A 17,131-nucleotide genomic window follows, 5' to 3' on the forward strand; every position below is an offset into this window, starting at 1 on the left:
GATGATGACACCTTCCATGTTGTCATTAACATTTTGTTCATATCTCAGAAGTTCATGATAAATCACAATCTAAGAAATCTTGGAATGATGTGATAAAGTGAGGGGTTGTTCTCATGCAGTGAGTTTCTTCACCACCTTCTCTTGTCATTTATATTTTTACTCCCATGTAAAACTTAAAAGTATTGATTTGGCTCAATGTATTCTTAATTAGAATTTCAATTTTTGGTTTAACCATAAGAATTGTCTCAATGATTGATGTTGGTGTTGGTTCTTTAAAGTGAAATAATCTTATTTTTATATGTCCTTTAAATGTTTCATCAATATTTTCACTAGAGTATCCAAGTATCCCCTTTTCATTCTTCTTGTGTTTGAAGGTATCTATTATAATTTTTTTTAAAGTATATCAATATTACATGTATCACAATTGTCGTGTCAAAGGGGAAGGTTTGCCGCAGTAATGTCTACCATTTCTCAAAGTTGCAATATTCGCTCGATTTCGCTCACTCATATTTCTACTTTTCAAACTGGTAGACATTACTTCGTCATAATGCTCTGCTTTGACACAACTCCCCCTGCCGGGGGCTGGGCTTCGCCCCCTTTCATATGATCATTTTTTCAATCAAATTGAGTAGCCATAATAAGAGTATTTTTATTTTCAGGAATAACAATTTATTCATCAATTAAAAATAATGCAGCGGTAGCCCGTTAAAACCGCCTATCCCATTTTTTTTATTTTTACTTATAATTTCAACCCATAAGGTAATATATATATATATATATATATATATATATATATATATATATATATTCCATTACTCATGGTATATCTTTTATCATCAAATGCTGTGAGAGCTTTCTTACCAACAGTCTCTGAGAATATTTCGTGTTTATAATTTCGAATAAGATTCATCTCTCTATAAACATCCTTTCTGTTGCATATACATTCAAGGTAATGTTGAAAGTTCATGGTCTCTATTAATACTCTTTTTTTTTTAGACTGAATTTTAGAATTTTAGACTGACTGAATTTTAGACTGACTGAATTTCAGTTTTTTCACGTCTGAATTCATTTAATCCTCTCGTTAAGGAATTATAAGCATATGCCTTTGATCTAACACCTACAAATTCACTTAGTATCTTTTCACCTAATTCATCTTTAAATTTTCCAACAACCTTTTTATTCTTATTTGAAAAGAGTGGGTTTTAGGATCATAATTACTTGTATCATAAATATCTTCATCTTCTTTCAAATCCTTATAAACATAATCTGTAGTTATCTCGAGTATGAAGCTATCTGTATCCATATATAGCAATACAATATTCTCACCATATCATTTCTTTCGATTATTATAAAAGTAAGCATACATTAAATACTTTGAAAGATCTAAAACAGATGTTCCCACATAAATTGGTTTATCCATCTTTATACTCTCTTTATTCAAATGAACAGCACAAAAAATATCTGTAACTATTTATACTCTTTTAAAGCTTGGTCTATTTATCAACTTCTCTGCCTGCTCCCAAGTTGTAGCAAGTCTTACATTTTGTCTATTCCTTATATTTTCCATTGTTTTACGAAATACAGAATTATTCATCAACTTATAAAAGTCCTCAAAATCATTATTAGCCTTTGTTCTCATCCTCATATTATAATCAATATATTGACCTAACCAATGACTTTGACTAAACTTTAGTACCGTATGTACCTTTTTAACTTGTGGTCCTACTTCTATTAATTGCTTTAGATTAATTTGATATAAAACATACTTCTCTTTATCAAACAAGTTGTTAGTAATTTAGTTGTTGGAGTATATTGAAACTCATTTGAAGAACTAAAATGTTGTTGATAACCACAGAATAGCTCTTGATTGGGGATCTCTTTTTCAGCTCCATAAGGAAGGTTTTTATGTTTGTTATGAAATTTTCTAGGATACTTTAAATCCACTTCAAAATAATACCCATAATCCCATTTATCTAAATCTTCTTGACTTGTGGAGATTATATCATCTAAGATAGATTTGAACTCGTATTCTTTTTCCCCATTTAAAATTACCATAGGGTTGAGATTCAGACATTGCCCAGCCACACAAGTAATTAGCATTAAAGTACATTAAGTAAGATGTGGGATTATCAGGTGAGAAGTCTGGAAGATATTTATTATTTGCGTTAGCATATCTCTTTGAACAAACTTGTTAAAATCCTCTTCTTTTAGACTTCTCTATCATCAAGAGCATATCTATATCATTTAAAAGATCAAGGGGTTGTTTCATCATTTTTAACATTGTGCTCCAGGCTTGTCCAGGAGATGTGTAATAATGGACAGGATCAAGTCCATAGGAATCTTTATTATAACAAACTTCTCTAAATTTCTCAAACACATCAGCGAGTAATAAAACACTCGTTATTAAATAAAGGTCATGATATTCACCCATATTCTTTATCTCAAACTCTTTCCAAACTTGTTTTGCTCTTTCACATTCTTCACTTGTAATATGACATCTTCCTAACTTGTTATAAAAATGCTTTTGAGAACGAAGTCTTGTTTCTTTAAATCTTTCAAAGGAATCCATATGATCACATGGGTAAATGCCCTTTTTAGTAAGAAGAGAAATGTCTTTACCCAACTCGGCTTTAGTCCTAAATTGACTAGAAAGTATATAATATGGAAAGAGGAGATGTTTGAAACCAAAGAACTGAGAGGGCTTGTCATAAATTTATGAGTCAAGAAATTTAATATTTGTATTTTACCCATTTTACGAGTATAAATCTGTTTTGTGAATGAGATGTAATTACCTTCGCATTCTGCGAAAGGTTATGTTTTGGTCGGCGTGTATTTATTTATTTATTTATTTATTTGTAATCTTGTGATTCATATAACTCAAAAAGTATTAAACCGAATTGCATGAAATTTGGTGGGATGATTAGTTATTAGCCAGGAAGCATTCGATTAGATTTTGGGATCATTCGAGTCAAGGTCAAGGTCACGAAAAGGTCAAAATCGTCTTTTTACGATAACACGGTCAATTTTTATTCAATTTGCATGCAACTAACGCCAAAATGTTCAGAATTCAACGCCTCATCTTGTGATATGCAATATGACACAATGACGCCCATACTCTTGTTACCGGTTAGGGGTCAAAGGTCACGGGGGTCACGACCTTGAAAAATATGCGGTTTTTGTCATAACGCGGTTAATTCTTGTCCGCTGTACATGAACCCAGCACCAAAATGTTCAGAATTTAATGCCCAATCTTGTGACACAATGACATCATAACACATGTCACCGGTTTGGGTAAAATGTCGGGGTGGGGGGTCACGCCCTTGAAAAATATGCGGTTTTCGGCATAACTCAGTCAATTCTTATGCGATTTGCATGAAACCAGCATCAAACGAGATTACCTTCTCTTGTTGAAACGTTGTATTCACTGAGCTTGCGAGTGAAGACCCGCCAAAATGACGTGAGTTGATTGTTGTTTAGTCCATAGCCCCCGAAAGTCGAGGGGGAGGTCATGACATTATAGATATGTGGTTTGTGTCATAAGACCATTCATATGAAACCAGTTCCCCACACTCATACCAAGAACAAAAAAAGTAGTGGCGGCGAAGGTATGCGCTCTATGAGTGCCCGTTGTAGTTTTGATCTGTATTAGGAATTGCTATTATCTTTCATGGGGTCTTACTTAGTTCTTTTATAAAGAGATGCGTATCATAATGACATATTATGAAGAAATACAGGTATGAATGTAGGGATTCTATAATTAAGATTACAATTATTATGAGCTGCTCCTATATATTTCCCCATTATATGGAAACGATCTCTCACACTTTTATCAGTTTTTACCATAGCCTCTGAGCATATATGACAAATCCTTGCTTCTTCAAATTATTTCTCTTCATTTGGAGATAACTTAAGGGGTTTATTTGTTCTTGACATAATTTTTGATGGTGAATACAATCATCCTCAATCCTTTTAACAAATTCATCAGCAGCATCAGGTGCTCTATACAACTCCAACTTATCATATTTACTTCCTACAGATTATTTAATGTAATAACAAAACTCCCAAGGGATATGCTTTTGATATTTTTTAACATCATCAGTCTTTTCCAAGATGCTCTCAAAATCAGAATATATTACAAATGGGTGTTTTATACATTTATTTGTTTCATTAAATACACCTTTCTCTCCAGGCTCTGGCATCTCAACAACTGCTGCTTTATGATTAGAACAATACTTTAAATGCTTATCAAGTCCATGTTGAGATCGAATGATATTTAGACATCTCTTACAAGGATATGATTTCTGCTTTGATTTCTAAGCTTGACGACTTACCAATCTAGAAAAGTTTTTGATATAAACATAATGAGTGGTTTCTTTATTAGTGAAATATAGGAGATCTACATGCCGGTCATTTGACCAATTATCATTGGATATAGTATTACTAACTCTTAGAATTTGGACTTTGTTTTTATCAGTTAAACCAGAAACATTTATTGATTGGTTCTCAAACCTCTCAAATCTCAAACAATTCTCAAACTTTGTTATATCTTTTAATTTCATGGGTTCTCCTCTTGGGATGCCATGTTCCTCAGTATCTAATTTATTCTCATATTTCTTATACTTTGAAACTCTTTCACAGTCCCTTTCCTGTGGATAAAGATGTGCTAAGATACTCCAGAGAAAGCATTTATTATCAGTGTTTTTCATATTAATTATTGCCTTTTTATTCTTTATATCCTTAGATAAATCATAATAAGAAGAAGGCTTAAGCAGAGTGGATTTAAGAATATGAAGATCGAAATATGAAACATTCCTAATGTTGAACCCACTTCTAATTGTTGTTGTTCTTCTAATTCAAATCTAATAAGCTCTTCAAAGACAGGAGATTTAAGGAAGCTATCAGTTGATGTAATGTGTAGTGGATTCGTTCTCATATATTTTTCTTCAACAACATTATCTTCTCTTGAGGAGGTAAAGGAGGCTCTAAGATATATTTTGAATGGATTATGCTTTTTCAACATTCTACTGAAAACCTTAATAATTGAATCCTTTGAGATATGAATCACTTCCCAAATGGTGTAACACAAATATTAAATCATAAGTTTTACCTCTATCCAATCTTTAAAACATCTTTAAAGAGTTGTTATTTCAAATGGTTTTGTCTCAATGACATCTCCCTCTAATCCAATTTTCTTCTTATTTCTCTTCAAGTTTCTCTCAATGTTGTTTACATGTTTTTGTGATTGAAGGTGTTTTTTTATAACTCTCTTTTAAGACATCCTTAGAACAGACATTGCAATGTTTTGTTTCTCGTTCAAATGGAGATATTTGTCTGAAAAGATTGAATGTGTGTTTGTTGGTTTGAAGGTGTTTTTTTATAACATTTATGTTCATGATTACAAACATCGCAGTACGTTGTATTCACCATATTTATATATAAAAACTTTGCTTAAGCTAAAATTTTCTTGATGAAAATTCCTTTTCATTTACAGGTGAATCTGTGCTTAAAACCATTTTACCCACCAACTTTTTTCACTTAATAAATACAATGTATCAATAAACAAAAGACAAGTTTCAATCAATCGCTACATTTGTAAAATATACTGAGAAATATGTCGAAGATGTAAAATTGAATAAAGATAAATATAACAACTATTGGATAAATACAATTATGATAAATTATATGAGTTCTTCAATTTTCTTCAGTCGAAGGGCTTTTAGTATATCTGGAAGAACATCAATTAAAGTAGCTCTAACAAAAGTTTCTCCTCTCCTCCTAGCAATATATTCAAAACTAGAAAAAGCAATGAAACAAGAAAAAGTATCAAAAAAGAAAAATCTCATGGATAAAGCTTTAGAAAAAAAAGATAAGACAATCTGTAATATGCAAGGAGAAATTTGTATTTTTTTCAACAACCCGAAAGATGCAAATCCTAATGAAATAAAGGATGTTAATATATCAGGTGAAATGACATTTCGTTCAATAGTAGTTGAGGACCATTTTAAAATTACCTTTAATATAAAAAAATGTAGTAGTTGAATTTGTTAATGAAAAAAAGTATATAGATATCGATGGTAATGTTTTTTTCTACTAATTAAATATGAGTCATTATTCAACTGAATATTTTTAAGATGATGAGAGTGATGATAGTATCTCTGTTGGAAAAGAAGACAGTTATGATACTGAGAATTTGTGTTCAAACGATAGTTATGAAAGTAGTTTTATAGATGATTGTGAAAGCACCAATGAAAGTACCAAAGATTAATTTTGTTTGAAGAAAAGTTTTATTTTCCAAATATGAAGAATATACTTGATTTGAGCCTCTTGAATTCCCTGATTCTCCACATGACAAATCTTACAAGAAAAGAGACTGAACAAATGACGGTAATTTTTCATGGATTGATGATGTATATTATTTTGAATTGTCATTTTCAGGGAAATATCAACCCAAGATATTGTATAAGTAAAATAATGGATTATCTTGAAATTAAAGCTGAACTCAGGATAAAACATGGAGTTTCTAAAAAGCCAATAAAAAAATTAAATAATTTATTTTCTAAATATATAATATAAATGAATAATTTTTTACCCAATTGGGAAAATACGATAAAATTTAACAACCAATAAAATCTTCCAAATTCATGAAGATGTCTCATAGTTTGTTCAAGCGGATGTGGAAAACCTGCGTACTTTTGAAGATGCTCCTTACTCCCAACTTTTTAGATTTTGATAATTTAACAATTTTCACAAAGTCAAGTTTTCAACCGGAGTATCAACTACTCTCATAAGGTTTTAATGCTGGTCTTCAAAAAGAAGACATAATATTGGTTTATTTAAACTTCAAAACAAACTAAAAGATTATATCATTGAAGATATAATTCAACTCTTTTGTAATACACAGAAATACTGCATAAAAAGAAATCAAAACGTATAACTTGTATTCTTCATGATCATACGGATGATATACCTTCACCCCAAGATTTGGATAAATCAAAAACAGAATCTTGTTATCTTTGATGATTGTGTTAATGAGAGAAACAAAACGGTTATGGATAGTTATTACACAAGAGGGAGACATTCTTCTTGTAATGTATTTATCTTAGTCAATCATACTTTCAACTCCCTCGTCAATCGGTGCAAAATAATGCTAGTACTTTTATTTTATTCAAGTTAAATTCAACAGATATAAACAATTTTTGGAGAGACAATTGTTCTACGTTGTGTAGTAAAAAAGAATTTCTGGAGTATATGAAACACACAGCTGGAAAATATAAATGCATTGTTGTGAAACAGGATGAGATACTGAGGGATATAATTTTTATTTTATAAACAATCACATCCATAAATGATAGTTGTTATGATCAATCTTGTGGGTAAATCTGCTTCTGGCAAAAACTTTCATAAACTTAGATTCTTGAATAATGAAAATGAGAAGATCACATGCTTTTTTACAAAACACCCTGTGATACGTATTGTATCTTCAACCACCAGTGATGCAACCAGGAGAAGTAGGAAGTGAAGATTATTACTACATTTCAATAGAGGAACATATGCGATTGAGGAACAGAGGACAAATATTTGAGCAGGACTCTCTTGGTACAATAAAATATTCACATTACAAGAGGGAGTTAAATCAACTAAAATCTAGTCGTCTTGGGTTACTAGAAACTAATCCAGAAGGAATGAGACAAATTATTAAACATCTGAGTGGTAATGGAGTTAAGATTTTATCATTCGGTTTTGATGTTTATGAAGAAACTCAACGCAAACGTATGAAAAGCAGAGATGCAATTATTAGTGAAGAATAAATTATATCTCATATTAATTCTATGAAATAATTTGATGAAATATTTAAAGAAAATAATTTACTTGAACACATCTACTCTAATGATGAAGAAAAGGATAAATTACCTGTTGACCTTTACAATTCATTAAATGATATTTTCTAATAAATAAATGGATGCGACAGAATGAGCAAGAAGATTTAAGGAGCATCAAGAGTTGGTTTCAAAAGTTGTAAAACACCAGGAAGACATAAAGAAGAAATGCAGACATATACTAACGGGTGAAAAAGCATTTGAAAGAAAACAAGAGAAACTTTTTTTTTACACCACTTTTAAAAAAACTCCCCAACAAATGGCTACAGTTCCAATGATAGAATACACCCCTAAAAAACTTCAAATGATAATACATTTTCGTCAAATGATGGATGAAGAACTAGAAGATATAGGAGAATTAAAATATGATGATGAAGGATTATTTCAACAACTGGAAGAGATAAATCACCCCCCTGAATATGTTGTGAATGCTCTCCAAAACAATGAATATTCAACAGATTCAAAAACCATAGCAGGTCTCATTCCAACAAAACAAACAGCAATATTCCATCTTCTTCAAGAAAAGGGATTGATATTTAATGATGAATTAAGGTTCTTGAGTTCTGTTCCACCACCTGTTAAATTAACTCCGAGATTGATGTTTCTTCTTTCAAAAGATGGAAGACAAGGTTCAAATGTGAGGGGTGGATCAAGTTATTTCGATAAACCATTGACAATATAAAATGAGGATGATAGAGTACATATTGATTTACTAAACTCGCTTGATTACGGAGTTTCTGTTACCAGTAAAGAAAGGAAGAATGAAAAGGAGAAACACATTATTGAGGCTTTAAGTAGGCTTGGTTCAGGTGTTAGTTTTCTTCCAAATGGCCCATCACAATTAGTTAATAGATTGTTATTGTTATTCGGTAGTAAGAAGGCTGGAAATAATTGTTTTAATGAAGCATCAGCCATTTTGGACAAGTTAAGGAATCTGAAAGTAATTAATAAATGTCAATACAGACATTTTAATCCCATATTAAATATGATGAGAAGTACAATCCTTTGTTTTAATTTCACGAGTGATCACACATCTTCTTTCCCTTACCCACTACAACTTGACGCAACAAAAGAATATGAGGTGTCTTTCTTGTTGATGGAAACTAATAATACCTTTTTTAATATCACAGAGAAAAATGACAAGTTTAATTATAATCCGGGAAGCAGTTACAAAACTATAGCAGTTTCACCCAGAGCATATGAGATTTCTGAAATATCTTCCGAAATTGCTCGCATTATGAAAGAACAGAGTGATAAACCAAAAAATATTGTTATAGATATTCAAAAACATACTTCAAAATCAACGATTAAACTTAAAAATAACTACAAGGTTGATTTCACAATTGATAATTAATTTAGAGAGTTATTGGGTTTCTCCTCAAAAACAGATTAAAACTAATGGGACGTTTTATAGTGACAATTTTTTTGTGGCATAAATGTTAATCATAAATGTATTCAGATCAAGAAATGTATAAATAGTCTTTGATACGATATCCAACATTGAGAAAAAAGGTTGATGGGTTTATCGTGAAGAAGGTGATAAGATAAGATAAGAAGGTTTATCGTGAAGAAGGTGATCGTGAAGAAGGTGACAAGTGCTAAATAAAGACTTGGGCTTGGAACTTCAAAAAACGTATTGGTTCTAATGATGTCATTAAGATTGAAGAGCAATTAGCTGATGAATTACATTAAACAATAATCACAAAGTTTAAAAGAAGGAAGGTTTATTTCAAAGAAGTTGACTTGATTGAACTCAATAATGATAAGGGGTACAAGTATGCTTTAACCGTTATTGATTTTAGGAGTGCATATGCTTGGGTTGTTCCTTTGAAAAACAAAAGAGGTAATACTCTTATGTTAGCCTTCCAACAGATATTTAATAAAAGCAAGAGAAAACCTAAAAAATCGTGGACTCATGAGGGCACAGAGTTCGACAACAAAACATTTATGAATTTTCTTTAAAATAACAGCATTACATTATACAGCACCTTTAATGAAGGAAAAGTGGTTGTTATTGAGTGTTTTCATCGCATTTTAAAAGAGAGACTATGTAAAAAATTCACTCAACTCGGTTCTCAACAATGGTTATCTTTAATTCAGGACATTGTAGATAAGTACAGCGATACGATTCATACCTCAACAAAATCCAAGCCATCAGACACATTTACAAAATTGAAATATAAAAATGAGATTAATCTGAGAAATCCAAAGTTTAATATTGGTGATGTAAGAATATTTTGGTGGAAATCGCATTTTAAAAAAGGTAATATTAAACGATGGATGAATGAACTTTTAAAAATTGTTGATGTAATAGATACAGTTCCTTGGACTTATAAATTATATGACTTATAGGGAGAAGAAAACCCACACAAACCACACCCACACAAGCCGCACCCATACAATCCACATCCATATCCAGCATCATCCCTTCCCCTTGTGCACCTCCACCTCTTCATCCCACTCCACCCTTCCCATTGTGTCGTTGGGCAGAGCACACCTCCCCCCCCACGCCTACCCCCTACCCATCCCCCCTTTCTTTTTTACCCCTCCTTTGTTTTTTTTTCGTAATTGAAAATTAAATAATTATAATCAAGTCAGATATGATTAAACAACATTGAAAACAAACATTTTTCTTTGGGTGGGAATAAATATTCAATTGCAAAACAAAATGTTCTTTCCCAACAGGCTGCTTCGGATGGCTTGCGATTTTGAAACTCAGACACCATATTCTGTTTAAAACAAAAGGAAGAGCCATTAAGGTATATAAAGATGATTATATAATAATATTAATAAATAATAAATAAAACATTTACCTCCAGAAGATTGAGTTTTGTGTCAGGTTCATCCAGATGGAAGTATAAACTGGAACAGGTTGGGAATGAGTCAGCACTCCATGGAATTTCAAAATCGTCCCATTCAAGGTTGTGAAATTCACTAATTTCTTAACCAATCGTCATGTTGCTTGGTTCATTTTTAATGCTGGAAATAAAAAGAACAATCAGAGAAAAATTAACACCAAGTTGTCTCATGCTTATTAAAGGTTGTGTATAAGTATTTATCTTACCTCTCGTTTAGCTTCTCATCCAAACTTAAAGGGTGTGAAAAATCTTCAAAACACTTCATCATTTCATTATGTAATTTCCTTCGGACTGATTGAAGTTCTGTAAGGATTTCATTCATATTCTGCCATTCTTCATGATACTCATTGGCTTCATTTTCAACATCAGTTATCAACTTTGATATTGGGGACATCCTATCAGAATTTTTTTATTATTATGAATCGAATAGTGATTTGGTTCTGCATAAAACAAAAAATAATGAATCGGTTTAAACATAACTCACCGTTCCTCTTGTGAAAAAGATTAATCTGCAAGGTCGGAATATTCCTCAACTTACATCCTCGGAATGAAACAAGCCAAACTTTGGGTTCAGCAATAAATAAGACAAGTTGATGACATCACTGAAATGAGAAAACAAATTGTTTTTTGGGGGCATGTCTCTCAAAGGAAGGGATGAACATTTTCCATCTCCAGACAAGCATTTTTGTCTCAGGCAAGGGAAGACTTCTGTAAAACTCATTTCTCAGGCAGGCTGGCTGATTTTAACACAGAAAAGATAACACTTGCTGTAAATGATTTTGAGATGAACTTTTATAAGTTAATGAATAATACTCTATTTGGAAAGATGATGGGAAATGTTAGTAATAGACAAAACATAAGACTTGCGACATCTTGGAAACAAGCATCCAAATTAATTAATAAACCTAGTTTTCAAAGAGTATGGAATCATTAACACAATAAAAAGTTATAAACATCATTTATATACAGAGGAGGTAAATTAGAAGGCATTGAGGGCTTTTGATGAAAAGAAGATAATTTAAGAAAATGGGATTGGCAGCATCACTTATGGATATATATATATATATATATATATATATATATATATATATATATATATATATATATATATATATATATATATATATATATATATATATATATATATATATATATATATATATATATATATATATATATATATATATATATATTGTCAGAACAAAATCGGGGTTGGGGGAGTTTAACAGGCTACCGCTGCCTTTTTTGCTGGTCTACTTGACGGTAACAAGTAACCATGAACAAATATTTGTTGGAGTCATGTAAATTTTTATAAGTGCATCAGAACCCCTGAAAAAGGTGAGGAAGATCTTGAGGGATTTTGGGGAATGAAAGTCTTGAAAGTGGGGTCTAAAGGAAGTAAAACAAGGGAAACTGGAAGGATTTTGGTGACAGTCAATAAGTTTTCCCCTTTTCCCCCATATATATATATATATATATATATATATATATATATATATATATATATATATATATATATATATATATATATATATAGTTGCGGTTCTGCAAAACCACATGCCTTGAAGGCAATGGCACCCAACATACAGTGATCCCCAGGTAGTTATCTCATTAGTCTTCATGCAGTCAGACCTCCCCCTCATGTCTAATGGGTTCACGGGACGAAGTGCATTGCGTGGGTCTTGTATCTCGGTCTAATTATATCTCTATCCTCCATTCAATCCTGATTTTCATTACAACCCTTTCCTTTTATCCATGAAACAAATCAAAGCAGGCACCACACCCAGGCAGCCACCCAATGAGAGAAACTCCATCAACACTATACAAGACATGCATGGAGCGCCTCTTCATTCGATTCTGCGTGTCGATTTACAATGGCGTCTCACTTTGCTCCACCTTTGCTCACCAGAAGCTCACCACCTTGACCACCAACATCTCCCGCACACAGGAAAAATCACCCCGCCCCTCCATGCACCTCCGCATTGATGCAATTTGCCACCAAACAAGTGAGCTGTGCGGCCCAGGCCACTTGGACCACGTGGCGCATGTCGGGCCAAGCACGTTAACAGCACCAACCGCAGCTTGCCGGGGATGCCCCAAACAGGCGTGCGGGACTGTCACAACCCTCGTCCAGTCGCCAGAACGTGGCCTGGGAGTGCGGTGCAGGTTTCCGGGCCGTGTCGCACTGGATTTGTGAATGAGGCCTCTCGGCCCCAGGAGTCTGGCAGGGTGGGGCCAGGATCCAATGGAAGGGCATGATTCAGATGACGGCGCATCGCTTTGGGTCGTCTCCCCACCCTTTGACATGGGCTTATGAAAGGCTGGTCGCGAAGTCATCCACCCTCTCTCTCCTCCCTCTCACCTGCCTGCCTCACACTGTCTCCGCCTGTTTGCCACACCCACTTCTCCACCCTCTCTTCACTGCACCTCGTTGTCTGTCTGTCGCTGCATCTGCATTCGGGATTGGTGTGCCACAGATGTTCTTCTGGATTAGTGCGAGGCATGCATTTCCACGAGCCCCGGCAAAGTGATCAAGCAAGAGCTAACTTGCCGACTCTTAAGGTGGGATGCTCAAGCTGAGCATCCCTCAAAGCTTACTGGGTTGTGTGGTCGACCAATATATTGTTACGGTTGTGGAAATTCACAGAACACCATTTGGGCTTCCCAGAGATCAGTTATGTCGATAAGTGAGTGTTCAGATTAGATTTCCCCACCGATGTGTCAGGGAATTTATTCGTGCAACCAGGCTGTGATCTATGAGTCAGCCTTTATTCTTTTGCTATCTTTATTTTGGAACAACCACTACTTCAACAACCACGCCATCCCCACCACAACGCCAACCACAACACTACTTCAACAACCATGCCAACCGCACCACTACTTCAACAACCATGCCATCCCCACCACCACGCCAACCACACCACTACTTCCACAACCACAACGGCCTCCCCAACGAATAACACCACGCCAACCAACGGTTAAAACAACAAGGTGCTCCAAAGAGAGAAATCCCAATAATGATAAAGAGCCCCAGATCATCACGCTTCCTCCTCCATGTTTGACAGTTGGTGCCAGACACTGATGAACCATCCTTTCGCCTACTCGACGGCATACAAAAACTCTGCGTGATGAACTGAAGATTTCAAAATTTGATTCATCAGTCCATACGACCATCTTCCAGTTTTCAGTAGTCCACTGGTGATGCTTCACTGCCCAGGCAAGCCTCTTTTTCTTATTTTGCCATCTTAGCAATGGCTTTCTTACTGACACTCGACCTGTCAAACCTGCAGCTCGAAGTCTTCTCGAAGTCTTACTTCGACCAATGTTAAGCTGTGCTTGAAGCTGCTGTCCTGTGAGCTGCTTATCACACAGCTGTTGACTCTCAGAAACTTGACTTCTGATTGTGTTGTGGCTTTGGGTCTGCCAGACCTCTTCCTCTCAGAGTTTCCTCCAGTTTCCAAGTGCCTTTTGATGGTGTTGGAAACTGTACTCGCTGATACTTTGGCTTCTTTGCAATTTCTCTAAAGGAAAGACCTACACTTTTAAGGTTTATAATGGTATGTCTGTCTTACTTTGTTTGTCTTTTTCTCGTCATTATGATTGCAATATACTACTTCCTGCAGTGCAATATTGTCCAAATAATGCTTCAGAGGGTGTAGCAAAAAGTCCGTTCAAACACTGCTTTTATACAGACAGAGGGTTTGTAACTAACCAACAAAAGTTGGGACACCTGTAGGAATTGTTTGCATCAACTTTTAATGCTTAATTTACTTCCATTGCTGCAGAACAGCTGCAGTTGCGAACCCATTACTTGTTCCCTGAAAAGGGTTTTTTTTGACAACTCTGAAACTTCCAATATTTTTCAGTTTTTGGAAACCTAAACTTTTTTAACCTCTGGCAGTTTACCGCTTAGCTTTGTACCATTTCAGGTTATTCACTGGTGTTGAACTGCTTAAATTTCAGTAAACCCTGGAAAAATGGGGATGTTCTAAAACTTTTGTCTGGTGGTGTGTGTGTATATATATATATATATATATATATATATATATATATATATATATATATATATATATATATATATATATATATATATATATATATATATATAGTTGCGAATTCGCGCCCGCTGGCGTGCGAGCGGCCACGTAACTCGAATCGCGGCACGTCGCCCACCGGACGGACAATTCCGTCGTGACCCTCTCGGACCAACGCCGGAAACTAGTCACGGGTGGGCCTTTCGGCCTCACCACGATCGTGCCAATCGGCCCCCCGCGTGGGATAGGGTTGTTCGCCAAATTCGACCTACCTAAGTACGAACACGGAGGGTAGACCGGGCGATCGCACCTCGCCGCAGGTCGACTTCGGACACGGGCCACTTTAAGCGACCCGTTCCGTACTATTGGGATAACCGAGCGGTGTTATCGTCAACCTCGACGGTTCCGATTAATTATTGGGCGTATTTAGCCCACGACCAACCCTTTACGTGACGTAAGATGGAGATTCAATTAAAGAAAAGACGAAGCGAAACGGGAAAAACAGTTCAACATAATTCACATTTATTCCGCGGCAAATGGAAAGCACACATATACAATTACAACAATTATGCACCAAAGGCAAATGTAAAAAAAACACAACAATTATGCACCAAAAGCAATTGTAAAAGAAACACAACAATTATGCACCAAAAGCAATTGCAACAAAAGAAACACAATGCAGATCTACTACCGACTACGCGAGCACACGGCAACACTTTCACAGTTTTACTTTACAGATGGCGCCGACAACACATACTCAAAAGCAAAAGAAAAAGGGCCACCCTCAACGACAAGGGGGCAGACGGGCCTGGGGCCGAAACCGCGTGGAGCCTACCCGTCTTGTGATCAGCCGCAAAATGGCGGCGGTGCCCTGACTCCATGCTCCTCCGCGGGTTTCGTTGGCACTGCTTGGAATGGGGTGGGAACAGGGCCCCCTTTTCGCACTATCTCAGCGCGGGGGGGGGGGAAGCAGGGAGGGGGTTGTTGATGCTCTGGGGAAAGAGGATAGCTGGCTTGCTTGGGTCCCGCGACGAGCGATTCCACTGCGCCCTCGACCGCGTTCCCAGCTTCCCCTCTCTGCAGCTCCCCGACAGACTCCGAACCCCGACAGACCGACTCTCCTCCAGACCCGTCTTGACTGCTGCTGCCACACTTCGCCGCCGCCACACCTCTCCAACTCGAGCCCGAAACAGAAACTCACTGAATTCGCCCCGCGCTTTATAGTGCGGCAGTAGAACCCATATGCAGATTTCTGGATCAGGATGGGCTCGGGGACGGAGCCACGCTCGCCCATTGGACGGAGGAAAAGTGGGCATGAATCATTCCTGATCCTCGAATTTGCATATACCGATTCTACTCCGACGCGCCTGGAGGCGGGGCCAAATCGCCCCGCGCTTAATGATTGGACGAATCAGAAGTGGGCGTGTATCATTCCTGATCCGACTTCCCCTCGGAAAGGCCGCTTTTTGCACCCGAGGCTCGGCGCGCGTCCCGCACGAGGCCAGGACAGCCTGACGCTCGGCGTTCACAAGCTGTGCGGGAATGGCTGCAGAAGGAGAGGCGAAGGTGGTGGAGGGTTTATTGTGGCAGTGATGGCCATGGCGACGCTTGGAATGGCGGTGATGCGATGGTTGCGAGAGCGAGTTGTGAAGGTAAATGCCGTGGCTGTTGGCGTTGTTGTTGTTGTTGTGAAGCGGCGTTGCGGTTGGTGGTTGTTGTGTGATGGCGGTTGAGACGTGGTTGGTTCAAAATAAAGATAGAACAGAAAAAACGGCTATCTTAAAGGGTCGCAGCCCGAATGAATCACATTTATTCCCTCAAAACAACGGGTTTGGGCTAAGTACACATGTACTTACAGAGATATCTCACCTACGGGACCTGAATGGTGGTTTGCGAATTTCCTCAACCACAACACTACCCCCTCCCCTTTTTACAGACTCGTCCCGAGTCGTCAAATTTTCGTGTGCCATCATGTGTAGTTCTCCCCTAGTATGTTTTACCTACGGATCCCTGAGTGCGACATTCATGGTATTCGTGTCCCCAAAATAAATAACCTGAGGGCTGAGAAACTACCTAAACAAACCCACTCACACGGACGACTTAAATAAAATTGCCGGCGCTAAGACAGACATGCCGGAGGCGCACTCATATTTACAGTACATGTTAACCTTAACTTACAAATTTTACACTAAACCATGGCCCAGGATCAATGGACTCTGCAAAAAGAAAGCAGTTAGCAGGGAGCCAGGCTGCTCGCATACAGTCTCTGGCTCAAACAATGCAGGTGACAGGGAACGTGGCCGGCTGCTCACACGCAGTCCAAGGCCTTCCCTTTTGAACTGAACCCAGTGAACCACAACGG

At 36.4% G+C, this 17,131-nt stretch overlaps 1 pseudogene; it reads left to right on the forward strand.

The window, feature by feature from the left end:
- LOC147016892 (uncharacterized) overlaps positions 1-17,131 on the forward strand; it is a 58,922-nt pseudogene that overhangs the window by 13,668 nt on the left and 28,123 nt on the right.

This window comes from Eptatretus burgeri, chromosome 11 (genome assembly GCF_056783735.1).
Source record: "Eptatretus burgeri isolate ZD-2024b chromosome 11, Ebu_testis_v1, whole genome shotgun sequence".
Lineage (NCBI taxonomy): Eukaryota > Metazoa > Chordata > Myxini > Myxiniformes > Myxinidae > Eptatretus > Eptatretus burgeri.